At 44.0% G+C, this 18,923-nt stretch overlaps 1 protein-coding gene across 1 annotated transcript in view; it reads left to right on the forward strand.

Moving 5' to 3' along the window:
- The window catches only part of TRERF1 (transcriptional regulating factor 1), a 191,924-nt gene that overhangs the window by 21,698 nt on the left and 151,303 nt on the right, over positions 1 to 18,923 (forward strand). The window contains exon 2 of the mRNA XM_077282342.1: positions 14,298 to 14,363. The gene's annotated coding sequence lies outside the window, so the exon portion shown is untranslated. The remainder of the gene's footprint in view (positions 1 to 14,297; positions 14,364 to 18,923) is intronic.

Genomic DNA, 18,923 nt, shown 5'->3' on the forward strand with positions numbered 1-18,923 from the left:
ATTATGGCGATGCCAAACGTGTTTGTTTTTTTTTTATTTGGTTGTGTAAAAAATCCAGAAAAAAAAATTATTTTCTGTTGCCTTTTTCTGAGATCTGTAATTTTTTTTTTGTGTGTATGGAGCTTTCTGAGCTTGTTTTTTACATGATGAGAGTATTTTTTTTTATTTATTTTTTTATTACGTATAGAAATCTGCACATCCCGATTTCTTGTATTAAAAACATCTAAATTTTATTTGATCTTGATTAAAAGAACTTCATATCAAAATATTTCATATACTCCTTAGGGTATGTGCACACATTCAGGATTTTTCGCGGTTTTTTTCACGATAAAACCACGATAAAAATGCATACATATGCATCCTATCATTTAGAATGCATTCTGCAATTTTTGTGCACATGATGCATTTTTTTCCGCATCGCAGTAAAAAAAAGCAGCATGTTCATTAATTTTGCGGATTTTTCTCGTTTTTCCCGCTATTTAATGCATTGGGAAAAAACACAAAAAAAAGGCGCAAAAAAACTGCATAAAAAAACGCGAAAGAACGCATGCGGATTTCTGGCAGAAATGTCCGTTTTGTCAGGAAATTTCTGCAAGAAATCCTGAACGTGTGCACAACCCCTTAGAAAACATCTGACGCGTTTCTGGCATGTATCCTTTAGTCATTTTTTTTTCATTGATACCATTTTAGGGTACATATGATATTTTGCTTGCTTTTTATTGCATTTTTTGGTGAAAGAGTGTTGTGACCAAAAACAATTATTGCGGCATTTTAATTTCTTTATCTTTATGGATGTTTACTGTATGGGTTAAATGCTTTTATTTTTTGATCAGACTTACGGATGCAGTGATATCGAATGTTGTATTGTGGTTTTTTTTTTTTTTTAAATTCTTTTATCTTTCAGGAAAGGTGGGGGGGGTAAAAAATTTGCTTAGTGTATTGCAATATATAGGAAAAATCGTGAGCTACCAACATTGCAGTTACGGGGGCCTTCAGCAGACTCCAGACTACTATCATTGGCCCTTATGCAATATGGTTGAAAAAGACAAATATCTATCAAGTTCAATCGAGGGATATAACCGTGATATTTCAGAGGTTTTATATCAGTGATCAGAGCTCATCTTCGATCATCGCTGCTGTTAGATGCTGATGACTTTATAATGCAGCCAGCATCTGCCGGGCATGGTGCGGGCTCATCTCCTGAGCCCGTTCCATACAAACGCACCTGCCATGGGATGTACTTTTTGGGGGATTTTTTTTTTTTTTCACGTGTAGAGAAAAACTATTAAAGTAGTTAATTTAATTTTGTATTAAAAATAATTGATTTGTATAATCAATAATTATTAATATAAAAATTAAAATCACGGCACCTTCCCTTTAAGATGCCAGATATAGCGACCTGTTCAGAAGTTAGCGACATTTTGGTGGTAAAAATACAATTTTTCATTCCTGTCATGCCACTTAGCATTAATTCCTGAAAAGCACCTGAAGGGTTAATCAACTACCTATAAGCAGTATTAATTTTGTAGGGGGGTGCTTTTTTTAAAAAATGTTATCACTTTTTGGGCTTTTCCAATATATAGGACCCCCAAAGTCACTTCAAAACTAAAAATAGGTCCCCCCGCAAAAAAAAATAAAAATGCATTTTGTAAATTACCTTGAGCAAAAATAAAAAAATGACTGCTACAATTTTAAATCTTCTAAAATTCTAAGAAAAATAAAAGAACATTTTACAGATGGCGCTGATGTAAAGCAGATAGGAGAGAAATGTCGTTTATTAACTACTTGGTGTGGTGAGGATCTGGATTAAATGGATATAATCATTCAGAGTTTGAAAATGGTTCATTTTTAAAAAATATTTTTACATTTCTGATTTTTTTTGTAATAAATAAACATAAGACATAGAGAAATGAATTTACCATTTTTGTAAAGTATAATGTGTCACGAAAAATAATAATAATAATCTCAGCATCACTGGGATATGTTGAAGCTTTCCAAAGTTATTGCCACATACGGTAAATACATTGACACTGGTCAGAATTGAAAAATTTGGATTGGTCAGTAATGGGTTAAACCTCCACCATACTATACATAAGCTGCGGTACAGTACTTAGTCATGGGAAATGTATAGCAGGTAGACATCTCTGTGGTGACTTGGGTGATTTTTTTGATTTTTTTTTCGATCCACATTGACATATTTCTGTGATAGCGGGAAGCCAGGTATCTGTAACTTTTTTCAGAAGTTCCCACCTCACCTTGTCACACGATCTCACCCCCACACACTGCTCACTTTTAGTCAATCATCAGTCATGTCTCTTCTGCGATGACTATGATCACGACTATACTGGGACCGGAGTGTGGTAAAGCAACCACATCCAGTTACCGTACGACATCTTATCTGGGCAGGTGAATGTTTGAGGTTGGAGGTGTAAGAACTACATTGATGAGTGTCAACCGTCCCTGGTAAAAGTTGGTTCGTTATCTATGATACAATTTGGGAGGGGGGAGAGTAAGGGGTTAAAGCAAATCTGACACTAGATTTCAGAATGTAAAACATGTAATATATATCTCTTGGACCTGATGAGGCTTGTGTATTTACTCTGAAAAATCCATCTGTATAATCCTGATATTAAAGGGGAACCTGACAAGAGATTCATGCTCCCTTTATTGTAGCCATGTATGCTGCGGCATTTCAGAGAATAAATTCTTTGAAGTAACGTCTGAACTATTCGGCTCTGATGACTAGTCCAATAGGCAGATCCCCAGCGACTTGTTCCAGCCCCCATTCCCCAGACTGACAGGTGCCACCTTATACACACACATATGGAGATACCAGCCAGTATAGGTGAGTGGGGCAAGGAGAAGCCGTCGGTGAACCAGCTTTTGACTACTCATCCGAAATGCATAGTCCCTGGGCGGCTTTTCAAAGCATGTTTTCTTTGAAACGCCATAGCGTTTCTGAGCAAAGCGTACACAGCTGCAATAACGCGACCAGTGTGTTGGGTGGCATGAACCTCTTGTCAAGTTCCCTTTAGGATGAGCATTTTATGAATCCAGCTATAGATTGAGAGAACATGAGTCCAGGTGTATTCAGTCTCCGCCAATGTAGCGTGACTTACAACGGCAACTTGTTCTGGGCAGCGTGAGGTCTCAGCAGCAGCAGGATGGAGGAGGGACACTGAGGATCCGTCAATCGGGGTAGGTGGGTGGAAATTTAAGTTTAAACTTTTAGAAAGGATAAGAGTCACTGGAATTTTAAAGGGAAGCATCCTCATGTGATACTTTAAAGATCTTTTAAGTAATATAGATAGAATGTATTGTGAAATCTGCTGACAGATCCTAGAATGTTGAATTGGCCTTTATATGTCCTATAAATGCGTGGCTGAGAAAGGCAGAATATTTTGGGATTGGTTTAAGATATTGGTGTCAGTCCCTGAAACTCCATTTTCTCCTTCGCCTCATTGGGGGACACAGACCATGGGTGTATGCTGCTGCCACCAGGAGGCTGACACTAAGTATTACAAAGAAAGTTAGCTCCTCCCCTGCAGTATACACCCCTCTGCTGGCTCCCAGCTAACCAGTTCTTGCTTAGTGTCCGTAGGAGGCACACGGACGGGTCTGCTATTCAGACCCGAAGAATCTTTTTACTTTTACCTTTTACCGGACGAAGGGGGCGACGGATTCTTTCATGTTCCGCTCTCCCCCGAACCAACAACAGGCGAGCACGGGAGTTTCACCTCTCCGTATCCTCTCCTGCGACGTGGGAAGCCGCTGCCTGAGCTGATTCTAGGGGCGACGGGCCCTTTCATGGGACCGATCTCCCCCTCCCTTATCAGACGAGCACTGGAGTGTCACCTCCAGTATCCTCTTCTGCAGCCAGGCCTATTGCCGGACATTCAGCCCTGACCACCAGGTTTTACCCTCGGCTGTTCAGAGGCACAATCCAGTGTGGCGTCCGAGCAGCCCCCACTGCACCACCACTATAGAGTGGATGGTACAAGGAGGCGGACGGTTCCTCTCCTCCTCCCTAACAAACGGATGATGGATTGAGGTTTATCCCTACACCGTCCACGCTGCACAGAACAGCGCTGAAACCCACATCCGCGGCGGCTCCATGTCGGGACGCGCAACGATGGTGAGTGGATCCATCTTCAGAGGGATATCCATAAAGGCGCAGGCAGCCTTAGCCACTTTCCTGTGGCCCACCTCTCTGAGGTAACGCTCTGGCCGGCTACAAAAATTTAGCCCCTGACTTCGGCCGATGTGTAGGCCGCATCCCGGAAGTCTCCTGAAACGCCCCGCTGGTGTCGCCCGCCTGCTACAGAAATTTAGGCCCCGGCTTGGGCCTAGTCAGCATCGTGTCCGTCGCTCCGCCCCCCGAGTTGGCGCTTCTCGCTCTCTGCGAGATTTTATCTACTCTGCAGCTCACAGTGGCCATCTTGGTCCACCCGGCCGGCTCACACTGAGGCAACGATTTTTAGCATTAAGGGGGCACAACCACTCTACATCAAGGCATTAAACGCGCAAGTATTCTCCCTTCTTAAAGGCACATGTAGTATTGTCTGGTTTTAAAGGCGCATGTCCAGTATTGTCTGTTCTTAAAGGCGCAGGTCCAGTATTGTCTGGTCTTAAAGGCGCATGACCAGTATTCTCTGTTCTTAAAGGCGCATGTCCAGTATTCTCTGTTCTTAAAGGCGCATGTCCAGTATTGTCTGGTCTTAAAGGCACATGTCCTGTTTTGGCTGGTCTTAAAGTCGCATGTCCAGTATTCTCTGTTCTTAAAGGCGCAGGTCCAGTATTGTCTGGTCTTAAAGGCGCATGTCCAGTATTCTCTGTTCTTAAAGGCGCATGTCCAGTATTCTCTGTTCTTAAAGGCGCATTTCCAGTATTGGCTGGTCGTAAAGGCGCAGGTCCAATATTGTCTGTTCTTAAGGGCACATGTCCAGTATTGTCTGGTCTTAAAGGAGCATGTCCAGTATTGTCTGGTCTTAAAAGCGCATGTCTAGTATTGTCTGGTCTTAAAGGCACGTGACCAGTTTTCCCTGGTCTTAAAGGCGCATGGCCAGCATACCCTGGTCTTACGCACATGGCCAGCATACCCTGGTCTTACGCACATGGCCAGTATGCCCTGGTCTTAAAGGCGCATGACCAGTATTCCTGGTCTTAAAGGCACGTGACCAGTATTCCCTGGTCTTAAAGACGCATGACCAGTACTTCTTGGTCTTAAGGGCACATGTCCAGTATTACCTGGTCTTAAAGGCACATGACCAGTATGTCCTGGTCTTAAAGGCACGTGACCAGTATGCCCTGGTCTTAAAGGCACATGACCAGTACGACCTGGTTTTTAAAGGCACATGACCAGTATGCCCTGGTCTTAAGGGCACATGACCAGTATGACCTGGTTTTAACCCCTTACTGACCTCGGACGTACTATACCGTCCGAGGTCAGCTCCCCTGCTTTGATGCAGGGCTCCGCGGTGAGCCCGCATCAAAGCCGGGACATGTCAGCTGTTTTGAACAGCTGACATGTGCCCGCAATAGGCGCGGGCAGAATCGCGATCTGCCCGCACCTATTAACTAGTTAAATGCCGCTGTCAAGCGCAGACAGCGGCATTTAACTACCGCATCCGGCCGGGCGGCCGGATATGACGTCATCGCCGACCCCCGTCACATGATCGGGGGTCGGCGATGCTTCTGAATGGTAACCATAGAGGTCCTTGAGACCTCTATGGTTACTGATCGCCGGTAGCTGTGAGCGCCACCCTGTGGTCGGCGCTCACAGCACACCTGCATTTTAGCTACATAACAGCGATCTGATGATCGCTGTTATGTAGCAGAGCCGATCGGGTTGTGCCTGCTTCTAGCCTCCCATGGAGGCTATAGAAGCATGGCAAAAGTGAAAAAAAAAAGTTTTTAAAAATGTGAAAAAAATAAAAAAAACATAAAAGTTTAAATCACCCCCCTTTCGCCCCAATCAAAATAAATCAATAAAAAAAAAATCAAACCTACACATATTTGGTATCGCCGCGTTCAGAATCGCCCGATCTATCAATAAAAAAAAGCATTAACCTGATCGCTAAATGGCGTAATGAGAAAAAAAATCGAAACGCCAGAAATACGTTTTTTTGGTCGCCGCGACATTGCATTAAAATGTAATAACGGGCGATCAAAAGAACGTATCTGCACCAAAATGCTATAATTAAAAACGCCAGCTCGGCACGCAAAAAATAAGCCCTCACCTGATCCCAGATCACGAAAAATGGAGACGCTACGAGTATCGGAAAATGGTGCAATTTTTTTTTTTTTTTTTTTTTGCAAAGTTTGGAATTTTTTTTCACCACTTAGGTAAAACATAACCTAGACATGTGAGGTGTCTATGAACTCGTACTGACCTGGAGAATCATAATGGCAGGTCAGTTTTAGCATTTAGTGAACCTAGCAAAATAGGCAAGCAAAAAACAAGTGTGGGATTGCACTTTTTTTGCAATTTCACTGCACTTGGAATTTTTTTCCCGTTTTTTAGTACACGACATGGTAAAACCAATGATGTCGTTCAAAAGTACAACTCGTCCCGCAAAAAATAAGCCCTCACATGGCCAAATTGACGGAAAAATAAAAAAGTTATGGCTCTGTGAAGGAGGGGAGCGAAAAACGAAAACGGAAAAACGAAAAATCCCAAGGTCATGAAGGGGTTAAAGACACATGACCAGTATGCCCTGGTCTTAAAGGAACATGACCAGTATGCCCTGGTCTTAAAGGCACGTGACCAATATGCCCTGGACTTAAAGGCACATGACCAGTATGCCCTGGTCTTAAAGGCACGTGTTCAATATGCCCTGGACTTAAAGACACATAACCAGTATGCCCTGGTCTTCAAAGCATATGACAAGTATGTCCTGGTTCTTAAAGGCACATGACCAGCATGCCCTCCTCCTAAAGGCACAAGACCAGTATACCCTGGTCTTAAAGACGCACGACCAGTATTCCCTAGTCTTAAAGGCGCATGACCAGTATTTACTGGTCTTAAGGGCACATCATCAATCCGAAGCTGGTCACCCTAACTGAGCTCTGGAGCCTTCGCCACTCATCCCCTAACCGCAACCCATGGTTTTCTCAGACCAAGAGATTGAATCCCTCTGTGAACCCTCTGTGGCTCGGAGTGCTTGCAGGACCGAGATACATGGTCCCTCTCCTACATGGGAGCGTCCGCTAGCAGGGGCCGCAAGTGTTCTAGAAAAACGTACAGGCATCTGCAAAACGGAAGTTTTTCATTTCCTAATCTCTCCCCCATGATTTGTTGAGAACAACGCTGAATATGGATCGCATATTGCCTTGGATTGCAAGAGCTTCAGAAAAGGAGGGACTCTCCTATTTATACCATCAACAAATCGACGAGCAATTCACTGGACAGAAGCCGCTAAGTAGGTTGCCATACCTGGTCTGATTTTTATGGGCGACGGGTCCTTTTAAGGGCACCGATTCCCCCCACATCTTCAACAGACGAACACATGCAGTGTCGCCTCCATGTATCCTCTTCTGCATCCAGGCCTAATGCCAAACAACCTGCCCTGTCCACCCGGGGACCTCAACTCTGGGGATGTACAGAGGCACACATCTTTGGCGTCCGAGCACCCCCCTTTGTATCAATTTAGGGGATGATGCAAGAAAGCGGACGATTCCTCTCCACGTCCCTGTTAACAGAATGGTGGATCGAAGGTTCCTAATTTTCTACTCTGCACGAAGATGGCAAGAGGCCTGCTGGTTGCAGCCCCTCATTCTGCCACTTGGCAGTCTAACCGGGTGGAATTTCTTGTGGTATACCTACCAGTATCCCTGCCCGATGTATCATCAATTAAAAAAACACAGACGGTCGGATAGCAAATCTGGTTCGTTCTGTCTTGTGGCTTCGGGTTCAGCGCTCTACCCTTCTTTAGCGCCACATGATGTTGCTTGACCAATAGTCTCCTGGTCAGAGACCTTACCTACTTCAATTCAAATCAAATCTTCTGAGCGGGAGACTAACAAGGGATCGTATTTTTTCTACAGACCCATCCAGCAGTAGAAGCATTGTCCTGGACAGTCTAGATCTAAGAGATCTTGGTTTCACGAAGGAGAAAATGAAAAGTATGATCATTCCTGGACCTCAAACTTCTAACAACCTTTGACAAGGCCCTCCTTTTTCAGATGCAGTTCCTCCGCTCAGCCATTACTTAAAAAAAAAAAAAAAAAAAATTGAGTTTTCTGGCATCCTTCGACATTCGGTTTTCTTACCCTCACATGCCTACTTTTTTCCCCTCTACAATTATCTCTTCTCCTTTCCATTCGCGAACAGCATTTTCAAGTCACGACCTCGCCCTTCAGCCTGGCTACCGCACCACAGTGGTCGCAACGCTCATAGCAGTTGTCATGTGCTTCTTGCACCCTAGAAACATGGTCGTCCTGCCCTACTCGGTCGACTTTCTAGCCGCTCTACAAGGACTACGCTAAGTCGTCTATATCACTTGCAATACCCTCTCACTTGGGCTAGCAGCTAAACTTAGACAAGTTTTTTCCTCATTCCCAGCCCAGCAGATCCTCTTTGACGATGATCCTGCACAAGAAGGATGGTAATTCTCTCTCTCGAGTCAAGGTCGTGGCCCTTCAACACGGAGCTTATGCACTTGATCACTCATTCCCTCGGTTCATTCAATTAGCTAGGAGGGTTCTGAGCAATAAGACGAAAACGGAAGTAGTTTTCTTTTGCTCCGCTCGTTTTCAGCAAGTCAATCAGGCTTTCAAAAGGTAGTCTCTAAGCTCCTTCCTCATCCAGAGCCTTCTTCTTGGTCCAATGGTTATTAAGGATACCAATGCCCGTCTTCTTCTCCCGATCATTTCTCTGGGGATCCGAACAGTACGGCTAATCCTACAGCAGGTCCACTGCCCTTAGGCGGGTCAACCATCCGTCTTCAATTTGGATAATGCCACGGCTGTGCCATACGTCAATCATCTCGCAGGTACCCACAGTCAAGCGCCATGGCCGAGGTACCTCGCACTCTCTGATGGGCCGAGATCTATCATTCGGTGATCTCAACAGTACATGTCCCTGGAGTAGAACACTGGGCGGCTGACATATTCAGCCGTCAGGGTTTTCTCCTCATGTGAGTGGGAACTTCACTCGGAAGTCTTCCTTCACATCTGCCTTCACTGGAGTACTCCAGATGTAGGTCGGATGGCGTCCAAGCTGAACGCCTATGTACTCCAGTTCATGGTTTGGCTTCAAGATCCAAGTCCATCGCAGTGCATGCTCCGTTTCTTCCACGGTACCAATTTCAATAACTCCTCTTCCACTACGTCTTGAGATCTTTTTGGAAGCAGAAAAGGCCCCCAGTGATCCCGGGAGACCCGCACTGACCATGTCAGGTTTTCTCGCTTGCGGTACTAGTATTTCTCCGTCTTATTTCGTCAAAACTGGAAATATGGACCGTCTCGCAGGGAGCCTTCACCTGTAGTTCTTCCCTACCGCGTACCGTTAGATCTGGGGGACCTTAATGGTCCTGGGGATCTTACAGTAGACTCCTTTTTCGATCCAGAAAGGCTTTACTATCAGGGAATGTCACTCCCCTTTTTTCTCTGCGTTCTTGTCATCCTAATGAGTCTTCAGAGCTTGCCACTCTGTTCCTTTCAGTCTTTTTTCCTTATTACCATCAATGCATCGTTGCCCTCAAGCCATCCCCTTCCCTCGTTGCCAAGGTGGTTTTGTATTCCCACTGTTGCAGGGGCATCGTCCTCTCATCTCTTTCGGCTCCAGTCCACACAACGGAATGGGTTCTCCATAATCTGGAAGAAGTGAGTGCTCCAAGTGGGTACGTATCGAGGACGGCGTCCTTCCGAAGGTTGGACACTTTGCTTGGGCTTCTCGATGGTAAGTAGGCTTCCCGACGGTCACAGGAAGGGTTTAGCCGTGTTCATCGGCCACGTTAGCCTGGTGGATTCTTTTCACCATCCAGGAGTCCTTCCGTGCTAGATGTCAGCCTATCTCCCTGTCTCAGGGCTCTAGGCACCAGGCGTCGGCAAGCACGACCGCAAGCTTGCGAATTCCTCCAGTCCGCATGCATTCTTAAAGCACTATAATTCACACACTTCCACAGATGTGAGTCTGGGCAGGCGGACTTTGCAGGCCGCCTTGGCGTACTTGTAAGTAGCGGTTACACGCCCTGATCTGATGTTGTCCCCACCCAGGGACTGCTTTGGGACGTCCCATGGTCTGTGTCCCCCAATGAGGCGAAGGAGAAATAGGGATTTTTGTGTACTCACCGTAAAATCCTTTTCTCCGAGCCATTCATTGGGGGACACAGCTCCCTCCGTATTATTAGTTGTATTTGTTTTTATCATTTGATATGTTATACTCTCATATATAATGTGACATGCTATACGCTTATATGTTGTTATTGATCTCCTACTGCTTTTGCACCGAACTGGTTAGCTGGGAGCCAGCAGAGGGGTGTATACTGCAGGGGAGGAGCTAACTTTCTTTGTAATACTTAGTGTCAGCCTCCTGGTGGCAGCAGCATACACCCATGGTCTGTGTCCCCCAATGAATGGCTCGGAGAAAAGGATTTTACGGTGAGTACACAAAAATCCCTATTTCAACAGCAGACTTTGTTTAATGCATTATGATCATGTCATCAGTGCTGTGTGTAAAAAGAGCCGGTCGGTTGCTCGTTTTAATTGCTAAACCGGTCACGTTCGTCAGCCGGCTCCCTTCATGCAAATCTTTGGTCAAGTGTTTCGACATTCTTTGCGTTGAGCACAAACTGGGAGTGGAGCTGCTGGGAGCCCACTGATGTTTGACGATCAAGACACCTCCAATAAGACAAAGACGTTAGTGCTTTTGTACATTTTTCCTACTAGAAACACATCTAAACATCCTTTTTTTTGCAACTGGACAACCCCTTTATCAAACAGTTTTTGCGTTTTCCAATCTTAAAAGCTAACTTATATTTTTTGTTGGCCTAATTTTTCAATAAATATAACTAATATACAATAAAAATGATACCTCATACAGGTAGGTCGGTATAAAACGTTTATGACCGTCTAATAGTGCTGGGTTTGGCTGCAAATTTGCACTCTGAATTTTCGTGGACCTGTATGTAGATTAGCCTCAGTCATTGTGACTAAGTAACTTGTGGCTACCCGAAGCCACATGACTTTGTGTTCATACGATGTCACTTTTAGGCAGATTCCCCCTGAAAAAGCGCTGCGAAACTGCAGCAAAAAATTAAGAGAGTGCACCACAATGTAAAAAAAACAGCACTTGAACGTGTTAGGTCTTTTTTTGGCTTCTTTTAACCTCTTCAGGGTTAGGACGTTTAAACTATAGAAAAAAAGTGGGCAAAATGGCAGGGGACTCAACTTTAGGAAAAAATTTGACAGTCTTCTATATGAAGCGGTTTCGCCTATAAAAACCTTGTCATATCCGCCTGCATTTTAAAGATGGCGTGTGGACATAACGTAAGGGTCCAACTTTTCACCAGGCGCCAGAATCCTGAGAAAATATCAAAACTATTCTTTCACATTAGATCTAATGAGTTGATATTCTAGAGGTTGTTATGAAGTCAGGGGATGGTTATTCATTAATCTCAGATAATGCCACTTTTCTCACTTTTACTCACAAGCGTTTCCTTGACCTTTTATTAACTCTATTATTATGACCGTTCAATGAGTGACGATACAATTACTGTCTCATTGACGGAGGCAGATTTTACTTTCCGCCATCGCTGCTACTTCTTATACAAAGTTGGAACGTGTCGGGGTTCAGTCAATGGCTCCTCTTCCGTTGGTTGTACATTAATGACCTATAAGAAAATGTGTTTAAAAGAATTGTCCGCATTTTTGCTTGAAAAGTGGACACAAAGTATTTAAAATAAATTCTACTCACTTGCTAATTCCCCCTACCACCCCAATGGCTGCTCTCTGGGGGTCCTGCCAGTTTTTGTTATCCTTACATTTCACGGATTGTTACGAACCTGACGTCCATGGGTCTCCTGACCCAAACTAACAGTCAGATGGTATGATCACCCAAACGGAGAACCTGAAAAGTGAACTGTCTGAAAATTGTGGGCCGCGAAATGCGTATCCATGAAACCAAAAATAGCTGCTCTCCAGTGATGATGGTCCAACCTCGCACTCGCGAGTACTACCACCGATGGTAAACAGTAGACCTGCGACCACTGATGCTAGTTATTAGCAGGACCACCTAAGTTGGTGGGGAATAAGTGGGGCAGTATAGAGTATTTTACTACTTTTCTGCTAAAAAGGTTGGCTATCCTCCTTTAGGTTTGTTGGGGTTGCATATCCACGTGAGATCATTTTTCTGTCTTATAGGGCATAATTGAACTTTAATATATAGAGTCGTTTTATATAGAGTTGCTTCCTGCACAGATGACTTCCGAGGTTCTTGGGCTCCTCCGTGGCACAATGACAGCGGCGTCAATAGTGACGGCACCGATCTGTTCATTCAGCGCCTGGGTCGGCAGAAACGTGAGAGATGTTACTTTAATGTAAAACCACAGGAAGCCGCTTTGAAGCTTATGGTTCTAGCTTGGTCTGTACTATTCGCTAGACCATGTACACTGTGGTTTATCGTTGTATGTCGTTACACTGGTGTATGGTTATTGGTGCATTAATACATCGGTGTATCAGGAAAATGTAAAGAGGTTTTCCAGGATGTAGCATTGGTGGCCAATCGATGTTTGATCCATCGGGCTATCAGGCTCTCTTGGCTTGGCCTGGCCTACTTTAGTACTTACTTTTCTTAGATCTCTGCATTGTACACCTTCTCTTTTATTCCCCTTGGAAATATATGGATAAGATAATGGCTGAGTGTGCCGCTGTGCATTTGTTTATCGCTGCCGAGTGAACCCTAACCCACTTAGTGATCGCTACCTCACACTCACCTATTTTATTCTTCTTCCTACTTCTATTTTTGTAATTGTTATTTATATTCTATTACTTTATTTCTACTTTTCGATGGCTCTTTTAGCTCCACACATGGACTTTTATGTTTTACGTAATAAGCAATGTATGTGTATAAATATGAAAAAAAAAAACACAATATGGTTGCTATGGAAATACCATATTAACTTAAAACAGGAAATTAAAAACGGGAATTGAAAAGAAATATCTATTGTTACCAAATTGTAATTGTGTCTTCAGCTTTGTGTTCCATAGGTAATCTATATATATAATTGTCTAAGGGTTTAATTGTCTGTCTGTCCTGGAAATCCCTCGTCTCTGATTGGTTGAGGCCGCCAGGCCTCGACCAATCAGCGACGGGCACAGTCTCTGATTGGTCGAGGCCAGCCGGCCTAGACCAATCAGCGACGGGCATTGTCCTCCACTGCTGTCAAGTGCCGCCATTGTGTTGTCTAAGGGTCTAATTGTCTGTCTGTCTCGGAAATACCGCCTTGCTGATTGGTCGAGGCCGGCTGGATCAGAGACTGTGTGGAGCGTCTATGGCACCATAAAGAACTGCATGGAGCATTACATTGGGCATCTATGGGGCCATAACTGTATTATCCCAGCATGTTTGCTCGTCACTAGTAAAAATCATACAAGATTCTGAGTCTCACAGTTGAAGTGTACAGTACGTATGATAAACATTACAGACCTCCATTTTTCGTAGGTGAGAAAACCTGAAAAATGGGCAGTGTATCAAATACTTATTTTCCTCACTGTATACAGATGGCATAAACAACATGAAGTGAAAAATAAACACAGCCCTGCGGGCTAAACAGGAGGGCAAAACATTGATGTATCTAAGTCCATACATCTGGGATCTGCCCGCTCTGGAGAATTTAGTATCCACAGGTTCAGTCTTTCCTCCTCAGGACACAAACCGCTGGAGTTCCTCTCTCCAGCCATACTGAACACTGACTGCCTCTGGAGGCCATCTATTTAAGCACCAGACCACACCCTGGGGTGGAGATAAGATAGACAACCTCCCACCCGCTCTATGATTGTCCACAAAAACCCAGCCCTTAAACAAATTGGTTAGTTAACCCCTCTCAACACAATGTGCTGGAGGAAAACTTATGGGTTTTACATCACTGAAGCTAATAACCTCAGCGAAACATATCTCCCCTCCAGCACCTTGCCAGTGACATTGTCACACTATAAACTGTCTATTTAGTTATTTGCCTTCTATCTGCTAATTTTATATCCTAAAAGCTTCCCTTCATTATTCTGAAAATATTTTCATGATATCTTCTCATTCATGATGTGTAATTATTGCTTTTTTTCTCTTTTATTGCTTACAGAATTTAACAAATCTAGAAGACGAAAGTTTTATGTTTAGTCACAGATGAATTTCAGAGTCTTGTAAGGTAAACTGTATTTGTCATCTTGAAATCTTGAAAAATCTACATATTATGAATATCTTATGATTTGTTTTTTTTTGCTTTACATGAAGAGTAAGTTCCCATGATGAGTTTTTAACCCCTCCAGAATAGTACGTCCGATTTCAGAACCCCCGCTTTGATGCGGGCTCCGGCGGTGAGCCCGCATCAAAGCTGGGACATGTCAGCTGTTTTGAACAGCTGACATGTGCCCGCAATAGGCGCGGGCGGAATCGCGATTCACCTACGCCTATTGACTAGTTAAATGCCGCTGTCAAACTCTGACAGCGGCATTTAACAAGTGCTTCCGGCCATCGGGCTAGAAATGCGCACACCGCTGACACCGTCACATGATCGGGGTCGTCAATGCGTCGGCATGACAACCAGAGTTCTCCTGCAGATCTCTATGGTTGTTGATGCCAGATTCCTGTGAGTGCCGCCCTGTGGTCGGCGCTCATAGCAATGCTGTAATTCAGTTACATAGGGGCGATATGAGCATCGCCCCTATGTAGCAGAGCCGATCAGGCTATGCCAGCTTCTAGCCTCCCATGGAGGCTATTGAAGCATGGCAAAAGTAAAAAAAAATGTTTTAAAAAAAAATATCTAAAAGTTCAAATCACCCCCCTTTCGCGCCATTCAAAATAAAAAATACAAAATCAAACCTGCACATATTTGGTATCGCCACGTTCAGAATCGCCCGCTCTATCAATAAAAAAGAGAATTAACCTGATCGCTAAACGGCGTAGCGAGAAAAAATTCAAAACTCCAGAATTACGTTTTTGGTTGCCGCGACATTGCATTAAAGTGCAGTAACGAGCGATCAAAAGAACATATCTGCACCAAAATGGTATTAAAAAAGTCAGCTCGGCACGCAAAAAATAAGCCCTCACCCAACCTGAGATCATGAAAAATGGAAACGCTACGGGTAAAGGAAAATTGCGCAATTTTATTTTAATTTTTTTTAAGCAAAGTTTGGAATTTTTTTTTTACCACTTAAGATAAAAAATAAACCTAGACATGTTTGGTGTCTATGAACTCGTAATGACCTGGAGAATCATAATGGCAGGTCAGTTTTAGCATTTAGTGAACCTAGCAAAAAAGCCAAACAAAAAACAAGTGTGGGATTGCACTTTTTTTGCAATTTCACCGCACTTGGAAATTTTTTCCTGTTTTCTAGTACACGACATGGTAAAACCAATGATGTCATTCAAAAGTACAACTCGTCCCGCAAAAAATAAGCCCTCACATGGCCATATTAATTAAAAAAATAAAAAAGTTATGGCTCTGGGAAAGAGACGAGCGAAAAACGAAAACGCAAAACCGAATAAAGCTCTGGGGGTTAACGCTGAGTATTTTTGCTACGTATAAAACTCAGCATCTTACAGTTCCATCAAAGTGGATGGACTTTATAGAAATATCATGGCTACTGTCAGGGCTGGGCTGGCCATCGGGCAGTTCTGGCAAATGCCAGAAGGGCCGGTGCCAGTAGTGGGCCGCTGCACGCCGCCGCATTCAACTATACCGGCGTCTATGACACCGGTACAGTTGAATGCAATGATGGAGGAGAGAGCGTCACCTGACGCTCCCTCTCCCATCATTCCTCGCTCTGCCTCTGACACTGCGGGTGCGCGCACACTCACTGTGTCCCAGGCAGTGCAGCGGCAGCCGCCGAGACAGGAGCAGGGAGCCACGCGGGCACGAGGATAGATGAGGAGTGTTTTTTTTTTTTTTTTTTACTGTACTGTGGGGCCATTCTAGGGGGGGAGGAGAGATGTGGGCTCTGCTGTATACTACTATGTGGGCTGTGCTATATACTACTATGTGGGCTCTGCTATATACTACTATGGGGCAGTGCTGTATGCTACTATATGGCTTGTGCTGTATACTGCTACATGGCCTGTGCTGTATACTGCTACGTGGCCTGTGTTATCTGCTTATTATATTCTACGTGGGAGGCCGTGTTATATACTATGTGGCTGCTATATACTATTGTGGGGGTATATTCTATTCTATGGGGGAGGCTGTGTTATACTATGGGGGGCTGCATTATATTCTATGGGGGCTACATTATATATTATGGGGAGGTGGGCTGTATTATATTCTATGGGGTGGCTGCATTATACTCTGGGGTGGCTGCATTATACTATATGTGGGCTGCATTATACTGTTTCGAGGACTATGGGGAATACATTATACTATATGAAGACCTATGGGGTGCATTATACTATGGGAAGTGAATTGTACTACATGGATGACTATGGCGGTGTATTATACTATATGGAGCAATATGAGGAGTGTATTATGCTATATGGAGGACTATGAGGAGTGTATTATACTATGTGGAGGACTGAGCAGTGTATTTTAATGTATGGAGGACTATAGGGAGTGTATTATACTATATGGAGGACTGTGGTGCACATTATAATATATGGAGGACTATGGGGTGTATTTTACTAAACAAGTAAAATGCTGCATATTCAGATTGTTTTTGCTGGAACAAAAATCTTTGTTCTCAGCAGCACATAACCGGCATAAACTGTAGATATGCTGCTGATAACATGATACCGTATGGTGATCCGTTAGTGATTTATTAGTGATCGTTCTGTCCAGGGGCGTAGCTAGAGCTTTTGCCGCCCAGGGCTGTTCCCGAGTTTGGCGCCCCCCCCGGTTCAATACACACAAAGGTTGCCAAAAATAGTCAGGACATTTATAGGATATTTATCTATTATCCATGTATATATCTACACATTTAAAATATCTATCTACACATTTATCACGTATCTATCACATAAATATATCTACAGATCTAGCTCTATCTGCACATTCTGCTAACTTCACTTGTGGATAAAACACGCAGTATACAGTAATTCCTTACTTTGGGATCGATCTTCTTAAAGCTGAGTTCTTCTTCATCCACCTCGAAGTAGATTTTCGTGGTGGTGATGGACAGGGTGCCCTTAGCCAGGGCTGCCACTAGAAATTTCGGGGCCCCATACTGGCAAAATTTCCGGGGCCCCCTTGAGACTCCGCCCAGGCTCCACCCCAGCCCCGCCTCCACCCTCCACCCCTCAAACTGTCCACAGTCCCACCGCTCTCTCTTGGAAAATCTCCACTTCTCACCTATCACACATTGACAGTTCCCATCACCAGATCACACATATAGCCGGCAGCTTTTGTTTTGGCCAAAAGATTTTTTAAGCCACCAAAATGACAAGGTAGACACTTTTGGCCAGGCCCTACTCTACTGTAACCTATTAAATATTTGTTAAAATATGCAATACAATTTAGGTATATTTTTATTTATTTTTCAAATGACCTATAATACCACATACAAGAAGCAAATACCACAGCACCATGACCAGACACCATATCACCACAGTGACCTATAATACTACCTACAAGGCACAAATACCGCCACACCATGACCAGATGACATATTACCACCACAGTGATCGAATAATATCAAATACAAGGAACAAATACCACAACGTCATGACCAGACCACATATTACCACCACATAGTGACTGAATACTACAATACTGATCAATAATAAAAAAAAAACCACAATACTATCACCATAAGTGCCATTATACACAGGAGATCTGTACTTAGTATGCAGTGTCTGTGTACAGGTAATACAGTGATCACCAGTGACATTATACACAGGAGCTCTGTATATAGTGTATAGGTAATCCAGTGATCACCAGTGACATACACAGGAGCTCTGTATATAGTATACAGTGTATAGTGTCAGTGTATAGGTAACACACTGACTCACTAGTGACGTCTCTAGGTGAAGTCCTTCATCTTTCATCCCGCACAGACCGCCATCACTTCATCCAGCCAGGGCTCGTCTCTGAGGGAAATAACACAGTTATCTCAAGTTCCACTTGCAGAACACATTACTTAATTTTCCCAACTTCTACATTACACCACATGAAGAAGGCGACATAGTGTCACTCTACACAGTAATAGGACCGCGACTCCATTTAAAACAGTGTACTCAAAAAATAAAATAAATACATCACTGCAGTAATAATATCCCTTAATTAGCCCCTATGGTAATAATATTCGCCATCCTGGCCCCCGTGTGTCTCATTCCTGGCTCCAGCCATATGTTCTCCCATCCTGCCCTAATGAGTATCCATTCTGCCCAATATGATCTCCCCATCATGCCCCATCTGTCTCCATCGTATGCATCCTGCCCTATGATCCTGCCCCATCCGTCTCCAATCCTGTCTCCAATCATGCCCGTATCACCATTCTGCCCCATCTCCAATCATGCCCCCTGTGTCTCGAGTCTTGCCCCATCTGTCTCCAGTCATGCCCCATCTGTCTCCAGTCATGCCCCATCTGTCTCCAGTCATGCCCCATCTGTCTCCAGTCATGCCCCATCTGTCTCCAGTCATGCCCCATCTGTCTCCAGTCATGCCCCAGTGTCTCCAGTCATGCCCCAGTGTCTCCAGTCATGCCCCAGTGTCTCCAGTCATGCCCCAGTGTGTCCAGCGTTCTGCCCCAGTGTGTCCAGCGTTCTGCCCCAGTGTGTC

The sequence above is a fragment of the Ranitomeya variabilis genome, chromosome 2 (assembly GCF_051348905.1).
Source record: "Ranitomeya variabilis isolate aRanVar5 chromosome 2, aRanVar5.hap1, whole genome shotgun sequence".
NCBI lineage: Eukaryota > Metazoa > Chordata > Amphibia > Anura > Dendrobatidae > Ranitomeya > Ranitomeya variabilis.